General features: G+C 39.0%; 1 protein-coding gene across 1 annotated transcript in view; it reads left to right on the plus strand.

Annotated features, from left to right (window-relative positions):
• LOC136836552 (uncharacterized) overlaps positions 1–20,292 on the plus strand; it is a 322,404-nt gene that overhangs the window by 294,150 nt on the left and 7,962 nt on the right. The window lies entirely within an intron of this gene.

A 20,292-nucleotide genomic window follows, 5' to 3' on the forward strand; every position in this document is an offset into this window, starting at 1 on the left:
ATATATATATATATATATATATATATATATATATATACATATACATACATATACAACCCTTGCTTGGTTGAACTCAGGAAAAATTGGAGAAATAAAACGACATAAATGTTTATTGTACAAAGCATATCAGAAAAATTATAATTCAAAACAATAAAACAAGCTTATTAAGTTAAAAGTGATTGGGTTTTGCTTTTGATAAAGCACTCCATATATAAACAGGGAACTTAAACGCACTTATAACCAAACTGAATATGATGTCAGAAAAATGACCTTTGATATTACTGCAAAGGAAATGCCTTTAAATACAGTATAGCTTTCCTTGCAAACAGCTGAACACTCAGTAATGGTCGTATGATCCATGACAATGTTAAAGGCAGCGGGTTGTGACAGTCGATACATCACGTGACATCCAATGGCGTGTGGTTTCCGGCCCAAAGTTCCCGGGCCCCTCCTCACATCATAGAGGACACTGCACAACCACTGAAGCCAGCTAACTGTTAACGCTTTGGAATACAAACAAAAATTTGTAGAAAATAAAAAAAGAAATTACAATTACCACCTATGATGATGCAATGATAATCCTGTTCACAAAAGGAAACTAGTAAATATTGTTGTCGTGATACTAGTACTGCAACCAAAGCCAATATATATAAGCCGCGTCACTTCCAGAACGCCATGTTTGTTTACATTTAGGGCAAGGTGCACAGCGCTCCAAACAGCCTTGGGGCGCAACTATCAGCTTTTTTGGTGAGGGTAGGCTCTGACAGCTTAATTTTCCCAAATTAGTACAACTTCCTATGGCTGTAACAACGACAAGGCATTTGAAAAACAGATCCCCAGTCTGCTTGTCAGCAGCAACATCCTATCTCAACTGCTGGGCAAAGTTGAGAAGCAGGTGCCTTCCAGAAAGGTTATGTTCTGTCCAGCTCATCAAGACGGAAGTCTCCTGAATTCTATCATCTGGCTCTATCTTTGCTGCAGGCTCTACTACTATTTCACATTCGAAACCAGAAAACTGCTTACTCAAAGCAACAAAAAGAACAGAAAAACAAAGGTACTAAGGCATGTTTAGTGTGCCCATGTACAGTACTTGTGATTGTTTATATTGTGTATAACGTATTTTTTCAATTACCACTGTTACGTGGGTTTATTCACGTAATGATCATAATTTCAGTCAATTGGATGTATACATAAATAATAAATGTACTGGCCCCGTCAATACTCTACAGATTGAGATCTGTCCATTCTATTTCCAGGTAGCCTTCAGGTGTATATTTCAGCAGGCCTATCTAATATGATTCTTAGTATGTCCTACATATTACATTATGTAGGCTACATGTTGTCATCAGTGTCTGTATTTTAGTAGATAATGCCATAGCGCATCCGCCTTGCAATAGAGCTTTATTGTTGAAATATTTATATCTACTGGGCTAATTATTTTATTATTTTCTATATAATTGTAAATGATTGTGACTGTAAAAAAAAAAAATGGCAAAAGAATGACTATCGTGCATAATTATTTTAAACAATGTTGGATGTGGCGTAAATAATAGTGTATGATGTTCTAAATTATTGTATATGCACAATAAATGATTTTAATGAAATATTGCAGTTTTTCAATAATAGTTAAAAAAAAGTCAAGAATGCTGAATTTATCTCAGAAAGTACCGTAATGGTATAAAATAAATTGCATTTAAGTAAGGGTTGAAGGTTTAGCCCATTTCTGTAGCCATAATTTTGACAGCTGTCAGCTGAGGAGGTTGACTGTCATGATGTCATATGAACTGCCTAGCTGTTTAGATAAATATCATAGATATTGCACATGTGCATATTTTCATTAATATTGTAGTGAGTGTGTTGAAAGAGCAACAATATTTTGGGTGTGAATGCTCTTTAGGCCAGGAGAAAGCAGTATGAGTGATGGTGAGGCTGTCTGACTGGCCCTGTCATGTAATCAAATATTGTCTGTTACACACAAAAGTACAGTAAAGTAATGTATGCCCGTCCTTTCAACCCAGTTTGACATCGAAAATATGTATATCAACTTAAATCTACTGTCTACAGTGCTCTAAACAGAGCCTGTATATATTGGCTTTGTCTAAGCTTATAGTTATGCCCCAAGGCCGGTTGGAACGCTGGGCACCTTGCCTTACGTGTAAACAAACATGGCATCCTGTTATAATCCAATGGGAAGCCTGCAAGTGACGCGGCGCGTATATATATAGGCTCTGCTACAACCAGCAATCCTCCACACTTCATCTCTATGAACGAATCAGTCTGAGAAATTCCAGTTACTTCATACATGTCCGGTGTTGTTAAGTATCTAAGAATTTTATTCTTGCAGATTTAATATATATATATATATATATATATATATATATATATATATATATATATATATATATATATATATATATATATATATGTGTATATATACACACATGGCAAATAATACATACATAGATACATACACACACACACACACACACACACACACACACACACATTATATATATATATATATATATATATATATATATATATATATATATATATATATACATATATATATATATATATATATATATATATATATATATATATATATATATATATATATATATTGTATTGGCTATATATATATATATATATATATATATATATATATATATATATATATATATATATATATATATATATATATATATATATATATATATCTATATATATCTATATATATATAAATATATATATATATATATATATATATATATATATATATATATATATATATATATATATATATATATATATATATATATATATATATATATATATATATATCTTGTAATTTCCACAATGGCCCCGTGGATGAAGTATATAATAAGTCCTCACGTGAAAATGAAAGGAATTGGTACCAAGACTTTCAACTTTTATTTCAAAGTCATCTTCAGGGTACTTAACAGAGTTAAGAGAATAACATATACAAGAAAGCAATATGGGTCACAGATAACAATAAAATAAGTCAACAAGCTATTTAAGTGTGTAAACAACATTCTTCAAAAACAAAAAACATACTTAGTGGAAATATGTAATTACTACAAATGCCAGTACAAAACTATCTGTTTGTAAAAATCTAACAGCTTGTTTTACTCTTGCATCCTTAAGAATAAAGCTTTTTAACAATTCGTCCATCTTAAAAGACCTTCGCTCAAATTCATATTACTAAAAGAACTAATGAGGCATCCTTCGACCAACAATCTGTCATACAACGAGGAACTCTTAAAAACAACTGCAGCTGAATTCCAATCCATTGGGTGTTCAAAGTCTCTTACGTGACAAAAAAAAATGGCGCTTGAGCTGGTTGCAACCCGTACATTATATTTATGCTGTGTGACTCTCTTACTTAGTTCCTTACCAGATTGTCCAATATAAGGTAAATTACAAGTTGAGCAATCAATATTGTACACCCCTCCTGCTGGCATTTCTGGTTTGTTACAAAACAACAAATTCTTGATAGTCGAAGTATTACTAAAAACAACATTTATTTTCAGACATTTCAGGCTACGTACAATCGATAAAAATTCACATCGGTATGGCAAAACTAAAATATTTTCAATGTCATAATTACTTGACCTTTCATGACTATAAAATGTTTTTTTTACACTTTGGAGGCAACCATCGATAAAATTCGAAGGATAGCATAATTCTTCTGCAATTGCATAGATGTTCTGAATTTCTCTGCTATATATATATATATATATATATATATATATATATATATATATATATATATATATATATATATATATATATGTATATATATATGTATATATATATTTATATGTATGTATATATATATGGAGTATATATATATATATATATATATATATATATATATATATATATATATATATATATATATATATATATATATATGTATATATATATATATATATATATATATATATATATATATATATATATATATATATATATATATATATATATATATATATATATATATATATATATATATACCTCTCTTGTACATTTCGTTAGTGCGTCACTGTAGTCCTGATTCCTCGTCCGTCGCTGGTTCGATCCCACGGGACGGTGGACTTATTATCAACTTAAAATTCCCCTTCGGTAACATATATGAAAATATATTATTTCCGAGTAGAGAGTGAATTGGATATTAAAGGACGTTTGTAGCTTTCTGATTGTATATGAATCACGGTGATGTGATAAATAGTCATATATATATATATATATATATATGTACATATATATATATATATATATATATATATATATATATATATATATATATATATATATACATATATATGTATATATATATACATATATATATATATATATATATATATATATATATATATATATATATATATATATATATATATATATATATATATATATATATATATATATATATATATATATATATATATATATATATATATATATATATATATATATATATATATATATATATATAATATATATATATATATATATATATATATATATATATATATATATATATATATATATATATATATATATATATATATATATATATATATATATATATATATATATATATATATATATATATATATATATATATATATATATATATATATATATATATATATATATATATATATATATATATATATATATATATATATATATATATATATATATATATATATATATATATATATATATATATATATATATATATATATATATATATATATATATATATATATATATATATATATATATATATATGTAGAATCTACTGGTCACTTTACCAGACACGTATGTAATTCTAATAGCCACAATGCCCTCTTAACTTCTCGAATTCTTTGTTTTTTTTTTTTTGGATAAGCTTGTAACTACGAAGCCATAACATCCAAAGGCAAGAAATTGAAGAGGTCGGCAACGTGACCTCCTTGTGGTTATGGTGACGCGGGTTTGTGTCCTACGACCGGCAATCGCAAGTCTCTTCAATTTCTTGCCTTTGGATGTTATGGCTTCGTAGTTACAAGCATATCCAAAAAAAAAGCGCGAGAATTCGAGAGAAGTAAGAGGGCATTGTAGCTATTAAAAAAAAAAAAAAAAAAAAAAAAAAAATATATATATATATATATATATATATATATATATATATATATATATATATATATATATATATATATATATATATATATATATATATACATATATATATATATATATATATATATATATATATATATATATATATATATATATATATATATATATATATATATATATATATATATATATATATATATATATATATATATATATATATATATATATACATTGTTATAATGGTCTTGGCTGATTAGTTATTACTTAACTTACGTAATTTTTCACGGCCCTGCATGCCAAGAACTCATGTAACCTGTCACTTGAAGCCACAAATTAACCTCAAAGACAGTCGTTAATTAACCAAAGGTCGCCAGTTAAGGGTAATTCACCGTAACAAAGAATATTCAAGGAATAAAGACTTTATGATAAACGTCACCAACTGCGGACGCAGAAAAAAAATCTCTACTCGTTAAGATGGTATTAAATAAAAAAAAAACGCAATGGTCTTTCAAACAATGAACGCGAGGCACAACAAATGCCAGAGTTGTAAAAATGACTTGCTTGCCTAAATCCCGAGTCTTACTGGAATAATTCGGCTAACGCTAAACAATATAATAATTTGGGCTTAATCTTAGACTTCGTATAAGCGATTACCTTAAATGGTGGCTGGAGAATGAAAGAAAGAAAGATTTGGAAATACAGAAAAGAGGATAAAAGAATGGATGAAGTTTTGAACAAAAACGCAGACTTTACCTTGGATGAAGCATTGCCGCGCATACAACGGACGATCGGAAGTTCTGGAGAATGATTCTTCACTTCACTAATAGAAATGATAGACAAGGGGCAGAGAGGCCAAAAGGACGTCTCATCTCCACGATAGCTTAGTTCTCTCTCTGTTGTCTGACCGGCCTAGGTCAAACAGGGATGCATTCATATCCTGGGGCGTCTTAAGCTCTTGTCAAAAACATTTGCCAAGAGGGACAGGTAGAAAGAAAAAAAGACTTTAGGACCACCTATTCTAAGGTTGGATATGGAAATTTTCCTATAGGGTGAAATGCCTAAATGCTACCAAGCTCCTTCCTACATGTGAACATTACAATTTGAACTGCCTACGTGACTCGGCCACTACAACGGACGTTGAAGTTTGAACTGAAGACGCTCCTAATGTGGGACAAAAGCTTTTCCCTGTCTTGGTCAGGCTGATATTACTACAGACAAATGTTACGAGGGCAAACAGCAGTAATATTTATAAAAGCTCCCCCCCTTAAGAGGGCCTTCACTCGCTTTTTGGGTGCGAAGGTCTGTACTAAGCAAGCTGTTCGCCTCTATTAGGTTACTCTTCTTCCCCTGAGCAGATTAGTCCTGTGTAGCCTAACTAGCTACAGAACTACCTAACCCTAGATAGGATATGAGCTATAATCACTACTTTACCTAATTCTAATAGTACTAGAAGGTGCTTACGGTTATTATAGGCTACCTCCTACAATCATGATGTTTTTAGACCTAGCCTAGTGGTACATTCTATGGTATTCCCTAGCCTAACCTATCCTAACCCGACCGTAGCACCAACATAAGAGTGAATGTTCTAACTAAATTACAACATTGTTTATGTTTAATACAATTAATAATTACTAGTTCATTCATGAGGGTTGCCTCATATGATAAATGGGTGCCTCACTGAGGTCTCAGGCCATGCGCGTCATGAGCATCGTGGCTCGTTTCACGATAGTTAAGATTATTGAAGTTAGTTATGCTAATTACGTGATTACTGTGGCTCAGTGGTAAGTGGAAGGAACAAGGCGACTAATTTGAAGTACCGTACTTAAGGCGGTCTATGCTATGTACAAGAAAAAAGAGATCACATTGGCTACCTCCTCTGGGCAAGGGGCCAGGATCACTCTAAGATGGTAGGGCACTGTGCCGAGAGGGCACTAGTGCCTGGATGAGCCTATGGCTTTGCAACTACTGGGCTCTCTTCCGCCCCTTCTTCTTCTTCTTCGGGTTCCTCCAAGGCCTATCAGTAGCAGGCTTAGGAGGTGATGAGGGCACCGACTCTGGGGACAGGCCAGAAGGGCTAACGGGCGCAAAGTCAGGGGCAAACGGCTCCCTACTGCGGCTGCTGTGACAACCGGAGTGAGAGCGATCTCGACTCCTGCGTCCGAGGAGGCCAGTTCCTGGTCTTCCAGAGACAGGGTAACATTTCGATCCTCTGAGGGTTTATCCTCTGGAGTCAGATTTGGCAAAGAAGTCTCGGGTGCTGGAGGCTCTCTGGTTGCGATGATCAAAGGCACGGGGAATCCTGAATCTCCCAGAGGGGATTCGCCTCATGATTTAGACCCGGCATAGGGGCCTTCTTAATTGGTAGCTCAACGTCCGTGGCGGACGGAGCGTGGCACTGTTCAGTGCTCGCAAGTGGCACTGGCAGCAGTTGAGGGTCAGGCATGCCTGAAAAGGGGTCCGGAGGTGCAATACCTCGCGGACGACTTGAATTTGGCTGCGGCAGAGATTCCTGCCCCAGCAGGAGATCGTGGCCTCTCCGAGAGTCTTGTTCGGGGGCGTCCGCTGTGCGTTGCTTACTTGGGCAACCCTCCCAATTTGTGGAGTGGTCTGTCCGCTTGCACGTCCTGCAGCGGTACTGATCCTCCTGAATATCTCTTCGGGGAGAGGGAGGACCTCTTGGTGGGCCAGCCCTTTGCGACTGGAGAGGGCTAGACCTAGAATAGTTTGGTTTGTGCCCCTTCCGCGGACCACTTCGGTGGGCGGAAGGCGGGGGTTTGTCTTTATCGAGTGTTACAGATGGGGCCTCCGTGGAGGAGGTAACGTGGCTGCGAAGTGGCGTTGGTAACGGGCTTCCCCAGAGAAGATCCTGACCCAACAAGAAGGCCAATCCGGGCCGAATTCCACCCACCACGCCAAGGCAGTGGGGTAGCGTGCCCCAAGGTGTCGTAACCTGGAATTGGACCGTGGGAATGGTAATGGTGTGGCCCTCTATCCACTTCATTTCCCACCGGGTTTCTTCGTCAACCATGGCACCGGCTGGCACTTGGGCCCAGGCGATCAGGCTAATGTCTGCCGCAGTGTCTACTGTGACCGGAAGGGTCACGGGCAGGCTAGTGCTCTGAAGAGGGGCCACTGAGGTGAACTGGGTTTCCAGTCTCTCAGGGTAAAGGATCCAGTGCGGACCGGCCACAGAGAATGAAGTGATAATTAGGTTGACAAATTTTGTGGTGGGGACATGATGTGGACAGGCCGGAGATCCAGCATTGTAGTGGCTGGCAGCACCACAGGATTTGCATGGGCCTCTTGGATGGGCTCGGTGGCCTGCAGTAACTGTTGGAGGAGAGGGCTGAGCGTATGAATCGGGAGAGGAGTTCTGGCTGGTAGTGGTAGGCTGCTTATTAGTGCCTATTTTATATCGGCACTCAGCTTCAGCGTGCCCCACCTTCTTGCAATAGGTGCATGTAGTCTTGCTCGGCAGTCCATTCTTCGGGCGAGTGGAGTTCGAGAGGTAGGCCGGAGGAACGATTCACTTCTGAGAGGTGCTATGCGACTGATTAAAAGTTTCCCACGAATCGGCCATGCGACAAGCTTCCATAAGTGTGGGGGGCTGTTTATCGTTAAGATATACAGCAATGGGCCCAGGCACACATTGGTAAAGGTCTTTTAGCATGGTCCGATTGAAAAGATCCTCAAACGTCGTGCAGGCCAAGGAGTCAAACTAGCGCGTACTGGACTGGGTCTTGTGACACGCCCATTCCGTCCAAAACCAGCCGACTTCCTTGGCAAGACCTCTGAACTGCTGTCTCCATTTTTCTGGGATTATTTTGTAGGCCTTTGTAATGACTCTACGAACTTCCGCCATGTTGCCTCTCTGGCTCTTCTCCAGTGAGCGAAGCGCTGCCTTGGCTTTTCCCTCCATATGCTTGGCTAGTATTAAGGCTCTCTCCGTCTCCATGGTGCTGTAGTTATCAAAAAGAACCTCGATCTCCTCCAGCCAGGCTTCTGGCTCGTCCTCAGTCCACTTGGGGACTAGGGAATTAATGCTCGAAATTGGAGCGTTTGATGCAGCAGGTGTAGGGCTGGAGGCTTGCTGTCTGGCCATAGCTTCGGCATTCTCCATTTTCGCTCTTTCAAGCTCGAGCTCCTTCTCCTTGAGGGCTAGCTCACTTTCCTTGCGGGCTAACTCATGCTGTCGTCTCCTTTCTTCTCTGTCTTCTTCTAGCTGCCTCCGTTCTTCTTCATACTTCCTCTGTTCAAGTCTTTCTTCCTTTTCCCGCTTGGCCAAGTCGTCCACTTGCTCCTTGACCCAGGTGGTAAGTTCCGAGCCGGTGAGACCTGCCGCCGTCCCCAGCCTCAGGAAGGTTTTATAATTCTCTGCTGCCATGGTTCTGGTGGGGAAGGGCGTCTGACCGGGTCGACTTGGTGTACTTAGGCAGTGAGGAAGTGTCTCTTCAGTGAAGTGGCACCCTTTCAAAAGGTGGCACTGTAGTTGGGTGTGCCGTGTACAGGTCACACTGGTGGCACTCAGTATCCCTAGGCACTGGTGCAGGTTAGGTTCCAGAAGAACTTTCTCTTCTGTGTTCCCTTTTGGTTTGGTTTTATTTAATTTTCTATTTTGTTTCTTGGTGGCACTATGGTGCCAATGTGTTCCTAGGGACCCTTTACTGGAGTCCAACTAGGCTATATAGGAGGAAAGGCACTCTACCCCCAGCAGAGTGTAACAAATGAATGAGAGAGAAAGGGAAGGTAAAAGAAAGAGAGAGAGCGAGAGAAGTAAGCTATTCAATTGATGACAGTGCAGCAAATTATTGGCACTGTGGAATAAAGTGAATTTGGGTTTTTTTTTTTCTTTAAAGATCCTCGTGAGTGGCTGGTCCCAGCGCTAACCAGCCTTCTTTCAGAGGGTGAAAACTATGGTTTCGCTTCAGTATGGGTAGCAGGCCTCACTCGACCGACAGTTTATCACTGTAAAAGCTTAACTTGCCCTCATCTACTTGTGGGACAGAGGTGTTTCTTTTACTTAATTTAATTAATTTAATTTCTCAGTGTCGGCCCATCTTTCTTTGAAGCGGGTCACGTACACTCGACTAGGCTATGACGGCTTACTTGAATGAAGAGAGAGAGAGAGAGAGAGAGAGAGAGAGAGAGAGAGAGAGAGAGAGAGAGAGAGAGAGATTTTCAATCAGCTAATTCCTTGCTGGTTGAGAACATGTTAAGCAAAGATTTTATAAGTGCACAATGGCATGGTTCTTAATAAAATGCAGATACGTCGTCTTGGCTTCCTTAGGGATTGCTTTATTATCGTAATTTTCCCGGGAGCCAATGCGACGTCACAAGACTTTAGCGTAAAATTATATGTTCTTTTTATATGATTTTTGGCATCAGGTATTTGTATAGGAACTTGTTATTGTATTAATCCTAACTAAGGCCTATCTTTCCCTGACTAAATTATATCTTGGTTTTGTCTACCGAAGTCTGTCTAGCTAAGATATTGCGAGGTGGAACTACTACACCGAGAAAGTAGTTCCAAAAGTGGCTGAAAACAGAGTACGGTCACAACAAAGAATGACAATAACAGGGTCTTAAGATGGCGGCCAAAGCTCGTTAGGCCTAAATTCAAACAACCTCGCGGCACGGGAACACCAAATGGCGGGTCCTCTAGCACCCAGTTCAAAACAATTTCGAACAACCGCGCAGCGGAGGAAATCAAGATGGCGGGTATTTTCTTTTTAGCACAAAATTCAAAACAACGAACGAAACAAATGCAGGTATCCAGATTTACTCTAAATATACCAATAATGCATAGTGTTTTATGTTAAGGATGGAAAACGAAATTACCAAACAATGTTGTGTTTTGTTAACGTACTTCTCACCCGGACATTAAACAAGAGAATTATCCCTGCTGGCCGACCCGCGTAAATTCACATTGCTGAAAGGTACATTTTATGGTAAAATTACTATTTCTATTCGTTTGCTATTTCAATGACACGGTGTTTTGAATGATTCCCGCTATATGAAAACAATAATGATCGGAATTGCCGACGCGATTACTAAATTACTTTGTGTAAATGAAATGGACTCCGCGCATTCGGTCTTTAGAACTAGTGGTTTGAATGACGTGACTTGAACACTCCGAACGCGGTAAAATGCCCTTTCTTAAAACGTTACAAATTATGACTCGCTCTGCTTTCAATGCACACTTTCCTACCTACGCTAATTCTCAACTATACCTGTTATTCTAACTATTCTTCTTATTGCTTATTATTATGCCTGGCTCCTTGTTTGGAAGAGTAAAATGGAATTCAATATCTGACTTTTATCTTTGGAATTAATTGTAATTAATTTACTTTTCTCCAGACTCTTTCTCTAAAATTTACTTAGATCCAACGCAAGGTCATCAATGTTACGTACGCGTCTTGGCTGATCAGTTATTACTTAATTTACGTAATTTTTCACGGCCCTGCATGCCAAGAACACACGTAACCTGTCACTTGAAGCCACGAATTAACCTCAAAGACAGTCGTTAATTAACCAAAGGTCGCCAGTTAAGGGTAATTCACCTTAACAAAGAATATTCAAGGAATAAAGACTTTATGATAAACGTCACCAACTGCAGACGCAGAAAAATATCTCTACTAGTTAAGATGGTATTAAATAAAAAAAAAAATGCAACGGTCTTCCAAACAATGAACGCGAGGCACAACGAATACCAGAGTCATAAAAATGACTTGCTTGCCTAAATCCCGAGTCTTACTGGAATAATTTGGCTAACGCTAAACAATATAATAATTTGGGCTTAATCTTAGACTTTGTACAAGCGATTACCTTAAATGGTGGCTGGAGAATGAAAGAAAGAAAGATTTGGAAACACAAAAAAGAGGATAAAAGAATGGACGAAGTTTTGAACAAAAACACAGACTTTACCTTGGACGAAGCATTGCCGTGCATACAACGGACGATCAGAAGTTCTGGAGAATGATTCTTCACTTCACTAATAGAAATGATAGACAAACGGCGGAGAGGCCAAAAGGACGTCTCATCTCCACAATAGCTTAGTTCTCTCTCTGTTGTCTGACCGCCCTAGGTCAAACAGGGATGCATTCATATCCTGGGGAGTCTTAAGCTCTTGTCAAAAACATTCGCCAAGAGGGACAGGTAGAAAGAAAAAAAGACTTTAGGACCACCTATTCTAAGGTTGGATATGGAAATTTTCCTATAGGGTGAAATGCCTAAATGCTACCAAGTTCCTTCCTACATGTGAACGTTACAATTTGAACTGCCTACGTGACTCGGCCACTACAACGGACGTTGAAGTTTGAAATGAAGACGCTCCTAATGTGGGACAAAAGCTTTTCCCTGTCTTGGTCAGGCTGATATTACTACAGACAAATGTTACGAGGGCGAACAGCATATAATAATATATAAAAACATATATATATATATATATATATATATATATATATATATATATATATATATATATATATATATATGTATGTATATATGTATGTATGTATATATATATATATATATATATATATATATATATATATATATATATATATATATATATATATATATATATATATATATATATATATATATATATATATATATATATATATATATATATATATATATATATATATATATATATATATATATATATATATATATATATATATATATATATATATATATATATATATATATATATATATATATATATATATATATATATATATATATATATATATATATATATATATATATATATATATATATATATATATATATATATATATATATATATATATATATATATATATATATATATATATATATATATATATATATATATATATATATATATATATATATATATATATATATATATATATATATATATATATATATATATATATATATATATATATATATATATATATATATATATATATATATATATATATATATATATATATATATATATATATATATATATATATATATATATATATATATATATATATATATACATATATATATATATGTATGTATGTATGTATATATGTATGTATATATATATATATATTTGTATAGTGAACCCCAGATTTATGGGGATGCGTCCTACACACCCCCGCGAATAGGTCAAATCCGCGTATGCTTAAAACCCCTCTAAAAACACTTAGAACTGCCCATTTTGATAGCTTAAACCAAGGAAAACCCTGTAAAAATGCTTATACCTGAGTATTTTAATAGTTTTATCACAAAAAGTGCATTTATTCATGAAAATTATATTAGAATACAGTAATTAGTGAATAATGCTCAGTGAAAAATATCGCGAATGGGTAAACTTTCCGCGAATAATGGCTAGATGTGTTCCACAGAGAAACCCGCGAATGCGTGAGTCCATGAACCATGAGAACACGAATACGGGGTTTACTGTATATATATATATATATATATATATATATATATATATATATATATATATATATATATATATATATATATATATATATATATATATATATATATATATATATATATATATAAATTTAGAGATTGGGTCTCAGTGGAGGGATGAAAGGGGGTTTGTATTAAATTACTGTCTTAAGGCCAACTGAGAAAACCAACTGGTGACAAAAGGAAAGGGAAAAATGGGTAACTTACCTTGGTAGTACCATTATTTAAGTAGTAATGTGAAGGTTACCATGGGAAATGATTAGCAATTTACATTAAATTGAATTTATTTACAGAAAAACACCCAAGGGTGTAATCCGAAAGGCTGATGATACAGCAAGTAAACTGAAATAAGGGAAAAAAATGCAGATTTGAACTGCATAATAATTCTCAGCCGCTGAGGAGTTGAGTTCATCTTGAATGATTGGGTTCTCTTGTGGGCAATGAAAGGTAGGGGAACAGGCTATGGTTCCCCAGACTGCGTACTAGGGAAGTTTACGTCTAATGTAATGGCAGTACTTTTAAGATGATTTGAGGCACAGGCTAGCGAATTGGACTGGAATATTCAGTCTCCTGGAAAAGAATTCCAGAATTAGCATGCACTTATACACAAAATCAGTTCTCACTCGTTAATAAACAATGCACCATGGATGATTTGGTTAATTAGCTTAATCAGCCTGAATTAACACTACGGAGTGAGTAGTTAGTTAAGGTTCTTGATGCTTTACTTAAAGACAAGGCAATTCAAGGGAGTAGTTGGTTAAGGTTCTTGATGCTTTACTTAAACACAAGACAATTCAAGGAATGGTTTTTGGGCTGGTCTTTGTAAACAAAGGTAAAGGCCAGAAGTGGAAATGAAATGGCAAAAATCTTGGAGAAATAAAGGAAAGAATTTCACGAGAATGAACAGAGGGGTACTAGCAAAAGATTGCTACTCAGACTATTATGATCTCATCTCTCGAGATCAACAGGTTCTTTAAAAAAAACAAGCAATTGGGCTGAAATGACTGACGAGAGGTGACAAACAAAGGAGAGAGGAGCAGAACAAATACAAAAAGTTACCTAAAATTAATTTATTTACAAAAATTTACAAGTGAGTCAGGTCTAGGAGAGGAAAAAAACTTAAAATGACCAAATCAATAAACAAAACACATGACAGCAACATAAAATTCACATAAATACCAAAAAAATCATAAGACACAGGCAGCATAAAATCATAAACAACAATAGTAACAATAAATAATAAACAAGCAGCATAAAGGAAAAAAAAATCGAGAACTGTAAAACCAACACTGCTGGACAACTAAACAGAGCCGACATGGCAACCATCAAGTCCTCAGAAACAGTTCTCCAAAACTGGACTCCCACGACAAGAGTCGATGCGACAACCATCGCGTCCAAAAGAAAGCTCTCCGCTGCTCTGCTGCCGTGACCTGCTGCTGTCCTGGACCTGACTGGCGAAGTCTGACACCTACTCAGGCTTACAGGGGCTCCTGTATAAGACGTCAAATTGCAGAATGAGCATCATCTGCCGCCAGTCCAGATTGAGAGGAAAAATGTTCTACTTCTCCCCACGAAAGCCAGAGCATCTCTGTTTGCCCTCTCGTGTTGTCTTTGTGGGTGTTTGGCGTTTGTGTGTATGTACGCAAGCTGGGCACATCTAAAAGCAAGTCTTTGGCCAGTAAAAGGGTCACAGAGAAAGAAGCCTTAAAGACTAAGGACCTAAAGATTAAGTTAGCAGCCTTCCCTTTGAGGGGCCTATGCCTCTAATGATTATAACCTTTCCTAAAACTACGCTGCTCTCACTACCCCAAAATGGGGGGAAATCAAGAGTGTTCTTTAGCAGGGGGGTGTGAAGAGGTGGCCTATTGTCCTGATTTCCGGTCAGGCGTGGAGAGGACTGCTTTCTTGTTTCAAAACAAGCGTCGCCTTACCTTGCCCCGCCGTGTTGGCTGGCCTAATATTCAAATGAGAAGCTCTTTTAATTAGAAATTCAAATTATTTTTTGCTGGCTAAAAGGGAGGAATGCAAATACGTGACAGGTCCCCCCTTTGAAAAGGCATTCACACCCTTTCGGGCGTGAAGATCTTGACTAAGGAAGCTATTCGTCCTGACTAGTCAGCTAGCATCCCTATATGAATTGTGCTTTTGCACTGCAATAGCTAAATGGACCTACCTAACTGCTAGGAGGGGTACTTGGATTAGCTAACTTACTACGACTCTGGCACTGAACAAGTTGGCACTGACTAATAGCACGCAATGAATGATGAGTTATGCAACGCTGTATGATTAATACACTCAACAAAATTAAACATGAGTAACCTGAATGGTAAATCACAGTATACAATTAAGGAAGGTATCAGTTTGAGTCTGGAATGGTTTTGAAGGAGGTTAGTTGGAAAAGGGTTAGTATGTTACAAATGCCTAAGCTGTTAGCAGTTAATTTTACTAGGGCAGAGATCACTCAGGCTACCTCCTCTGGGCAGGTGCCAGGATCGCTCTGAGATGGAAGCGGCACTGTGCCAACTGGGCATGAGTGCCAAGGAGAGCTTGTGGCTCTGATTTGTTAATTGGATCTCTTCCGCCCTTTCTTCTTCTTCTTCGGGGATCCTCCCAGGTCTGGCTACTCCGTTCCTAGAAGGTGATGAGGGTACCAACTCTGGAGAAGGGCCAGGAGCGCCATCAGGAGCAGGATCAGGGGTGGCCTCAGTAGCTATGGGCTGGTCTCCTACTTCAGCTGCTGTGACAACCGTCATAGGAGTAAAGCCAGCGTCTGCATCCTGGCCAGACAGTTCCTGTGTAAGCCAGGCTAGTAGGTTCAATTTACAGCACATATAAGGAATGAATAATGTAGATGGCTATAGGTTCTTGTTTTGGTTGTGGTGAGGAGTTCCTGGTTGACCAAAAAAAAGGAAATGTCCAGGCCTGCCAGAGGGTCACCCTCGGCAGGTGGAAGAGAGTGGGAAGAAGAAACGTCAGAGGTCAGAGGTTCACAATGGTGAGGTTAGGTGGATCTCCCATAGGAGGATCCGTGTCAGGTTCTGGGTCCGGCACTGGCACTAACTCGGGGCCAGGCATGGGGATTGAGGTTGGTATGGAGATTCTGGCCAAGATAGGTGGAGCTTGGCACTGACCAGTGCTCGCAAGTGGCAATGGCAGTGAATTGGATTCAAACGAGTCTGAAGAGGGACCCAGGGGTGCAAAACCCCTTGGTGTACCTGGAGTGATAGGCAACAGAGATTCCTGTCTTGGGGTGAGGGCTGAGCTTTTTGGGTTGGTTGTGGAAAGGGTGGCTGCTGCGACTAGCTTTGTTGCAGGTCCTGCAGTGGAATTTGGTAATATCCCTTCATGGTGATGGAGGAGTTTTTTGGTGGCCGTCCAGTTGTGAGCTTCACGGACTAGGCCTGGAATGGTTTAGATGTCTTGGGGTGAGGGCCGAGCTTCTTGGGTTGGTTGTGGAAAGGGTGGCTGCTGCGATTAGCTTGCTGGAGCACTCTGACCATCTTTCGGAGTGCCCTCTTATGTTGCAGGTCCTGCAGCAGTATTTGGTAATATCCCTTTGTGGTGAGGGAGGAGTTTTTTGGTGGCTGTCCGGTTGTGAGCTCGCGGACTAGGCCTGGAATGGTTTAGATGCTTGTGAGTCTGGTTCGCTCTTGGCCAAATGGAAGGTTGGGCTGACAGTGCCACAGCTGTCACAAAGGTTGTGTCCCATTCAGGAAGTTTTGGCATGGCCTCACTGGCGGAGGCAGTCAGGCAACAGAGTGGCGAGGGTGTGGGGATGTCTCGTCCTAGTAGGAATTCCACTCCATGCCGAATTATTTTACCATGCCAAGGCGGTGAATTTGGGTGCTCCAAGGAGTGATCACCCAGAGTTCGACTGCGGGAAAAGTTAAGGATTGTTCATCTACCCAGGTTATCGTCTACCTGGTTTGTTCGTCCACGGTGGCACTGGCTGGCACTTTGGCCTGATCAATCAGCTAATATCCAAGCCAGTGTCAGCAGTAGTTGTTTGGAGATGGACTGAGTCCAGACCGGCTCTGGATGAGACCTTTCAGGTGGTACAGCCAAGGAGGCTGTGGCACTGATCAGGTTGACGTGCCTGGGAGAGACCATATGTTTTGGGCAGCCAGGATACCTGGCAGAAAAGTGCCCTGGAGTCCCACAGTCTCGGCAGGGTCCCCTGGGATAGGATGATCTCCCTGCAGTGATGGTCTGCTGGGAACGTCTGCCTGGTAGCAGCACTCGGCCTCGGCATGACCGTACTTCTTGCAGATGGTGCAAGGAGGTTTGCTACGTGGTCCATTCCTTGGGCGCGTTGAGCCTGAGAGGTATCCGGGTGGCACTACACAGCGTTGAAAAATGCTGTGGGAGACATTAAACGTTTCCCAGGCATCGGCCAAGCAGCAGGCTTCCCTGAGAGTGGGTGGCTGCTTATCACTGAGGTACACAGCCAGAGGCCCAGGCACACTCTAGAAAAGATCTTCCAGCATGGTCCTGTTGAATAAGTCCTTGAGAGTCGTGCATTTCAGGGAGTCGACCCAGCTGGTCCCAGCCTGAGTCTTGTGACAGGCCCATTCTGTCCACGACCAGCCGGCTTCCTCGGCCAGACCTCAGACTGTTGTCTCCACTTCTCAGGGGTTATTTCGTATTCCTTGGCTATTACCTCATGGACTGCAGCCATGTCTCCTCGTTGACTCTGCTCCAGTGAGTGGAGGGCTGCCTTTGCTCTACCTTCCAGGTGTTTGGTCAGCACTAAGGCCCTCTCGGCCTCAGTGGTGTTGAAATTATCGAAGAGCTCCTCAAACTCTTCCAGCCATGCTTCCAGCTCTTCCTCAGTCCACTTGGGGACTAGGGAATTAAGACTTGATAGTAGAGCATTCGAGGCAACAGGTGTGGGGCTAGAGGCTTGTTGGGATGCTAGAGCTTCTGCACTTTCTTTCCTTGCTCTTTCCAACTTGAGCTCCTTGTCTATGAGCGCCAGCTTGCTCGCCTTGAGCGCTTGCTCACTTTCTTTGAGGGCTAACTCGTGCTGTCTTCTCCTTTCTTCTTCTTCTTCTCTCCATTTGGCTATCTGCTCCTTGACCCACTTGGTGAGTCCGGGTCCTGTGAGATGGGCCTCCTTCCCTAGATCCATGAAGGCTCTGTACTCCTCGGTTACCATGTTGTTGGTGGGGAAGGGCGGCTAAGAGGGTTGACTGGGCGTTCTTAGAGGAAAGGTTTGTGACGATTGTGGTAAGTGTCCGTTAATTTGGTGGCACTTCAGTGGTGTAGCACCGTTTTAATAAGGTGGCACTGGGGGTGAGTGTGCCATGCGAAGGTCACACTGAAGGAAGTCTGAGTCCTTATGGGCGGATACGCTAGTAGAATGAGGTGCTCCTGAAGGTATAATATTCCTTATGGGTGGATACACTAGTTGTATGGCACTCTGTTTCTTAGGTACAGGTGCAGTGGCTTATGGTTAAGTACTTGGGGTTGCTGGCATTATGGTGCTAGTGCGCTCCATGGAGCAATACAAAATGTCAGTGCATGAAATGGCACTGAAGGAAATGGCACTCTGCCTGAGGCAGAAGGTAATCAAGGAGTAAAAGGGAAAGGAGAGACTCTGGCAGAAAGTAAGTGAGAAAGGAAAGGGAAAGAAGAAAGATAGGTGCTTCAGTAATTGGCTTGGTTGGCACTGTGGGAAGGGAACCCTAGGGCGTGACACTTAGGAGTGGCTAGTTTTAAGAACTAGAGATTGCTTTCTGACGTGGGGAAAGGAAGCCCTCTCCCTGACATGAGGATAGGGAGGATACGGGGGTTGCACACAATATGCGATTTGGTGCTTGCAGCATACGCAAGTCTTTGAATACTGAGTACCCCCTCTGCACGGCAGTTGATAAACATATAAGTAACTAGTTGTCCGTGCGCTCGGTGGCGTATGTGGATTTATATTGGCTGAAGCACGAAATGGAAAAGCAGGTATGCGATATTATTCGTGGGTAAGAGCGCTTATGAAGTTTCACGCACTGGTGTAATAAAGTGATAAATGGAGTTGGATCTTCAAAGTTCGAAGATTAGTTAAACAAAAGAAAATTCTTTCTAATTGACTGTTATGATTCGTGGGTTGCTTTTCCAACTCTTTGATAAATTTGTGTAATTCCCCTTGTTATGCTAAAAGAAAGGAAAACAAAACATCAAAAGAAAATCCCTCTCTCTCTCTCTCTCGGAGAGCGTAGGGTAAGAGAACATACTTGTTATGAATTTAGTTACTCTACCTTTGTTTTAAGATAAATTACAACTGCAAAATTACGCTAAGTGATTTTCGAAAATGGAATCTTGGTATTTACACTAATTTCACTGATTCGCTCTTGCCATGACAGGTGATAGTAAGATTTCAGATTATTTCAAAGATATTCAAGTCTTTGTGAAGGTTTACGTTAAGGTTGAAAAGTGATGAAACTACGTTCAGCGTGAACAAAAGATGTGGGAATGAGTGGTGTGTGAGAAAACAGCTGATCGGGGGGTCGACTCACTTTGTCGCCCAACTGTCGCTTTGTCGTGCCAACAGAGAATGGGAAGTGTTGGAGGGAAAACAAAAAAACACTGCTTTTTTTGCTAAATGCTGGTTTCGAATGCAAAGGTGAATGGCTTAACATTAAACATCAGCAATGTCTTTACTTTACTGACGCTGGG

Source organism: Macrobrachium rosenbergii, chromosome 56, assembly GCF_040412425.1.
Source record: "Macrobrachium rosenbergii isolate ZJJX-2024 chromosome 56, ASM4041242v1, whole genome shotgun sequence".
NCBI classification, from domain to species: domain Eukaryota; kingdom Metazoa; phylum Arthropoda; class Malacostraca; order Decapoda; family Palaemonidae; genus Macrobrachium; species Macrobrachium rosenbergii.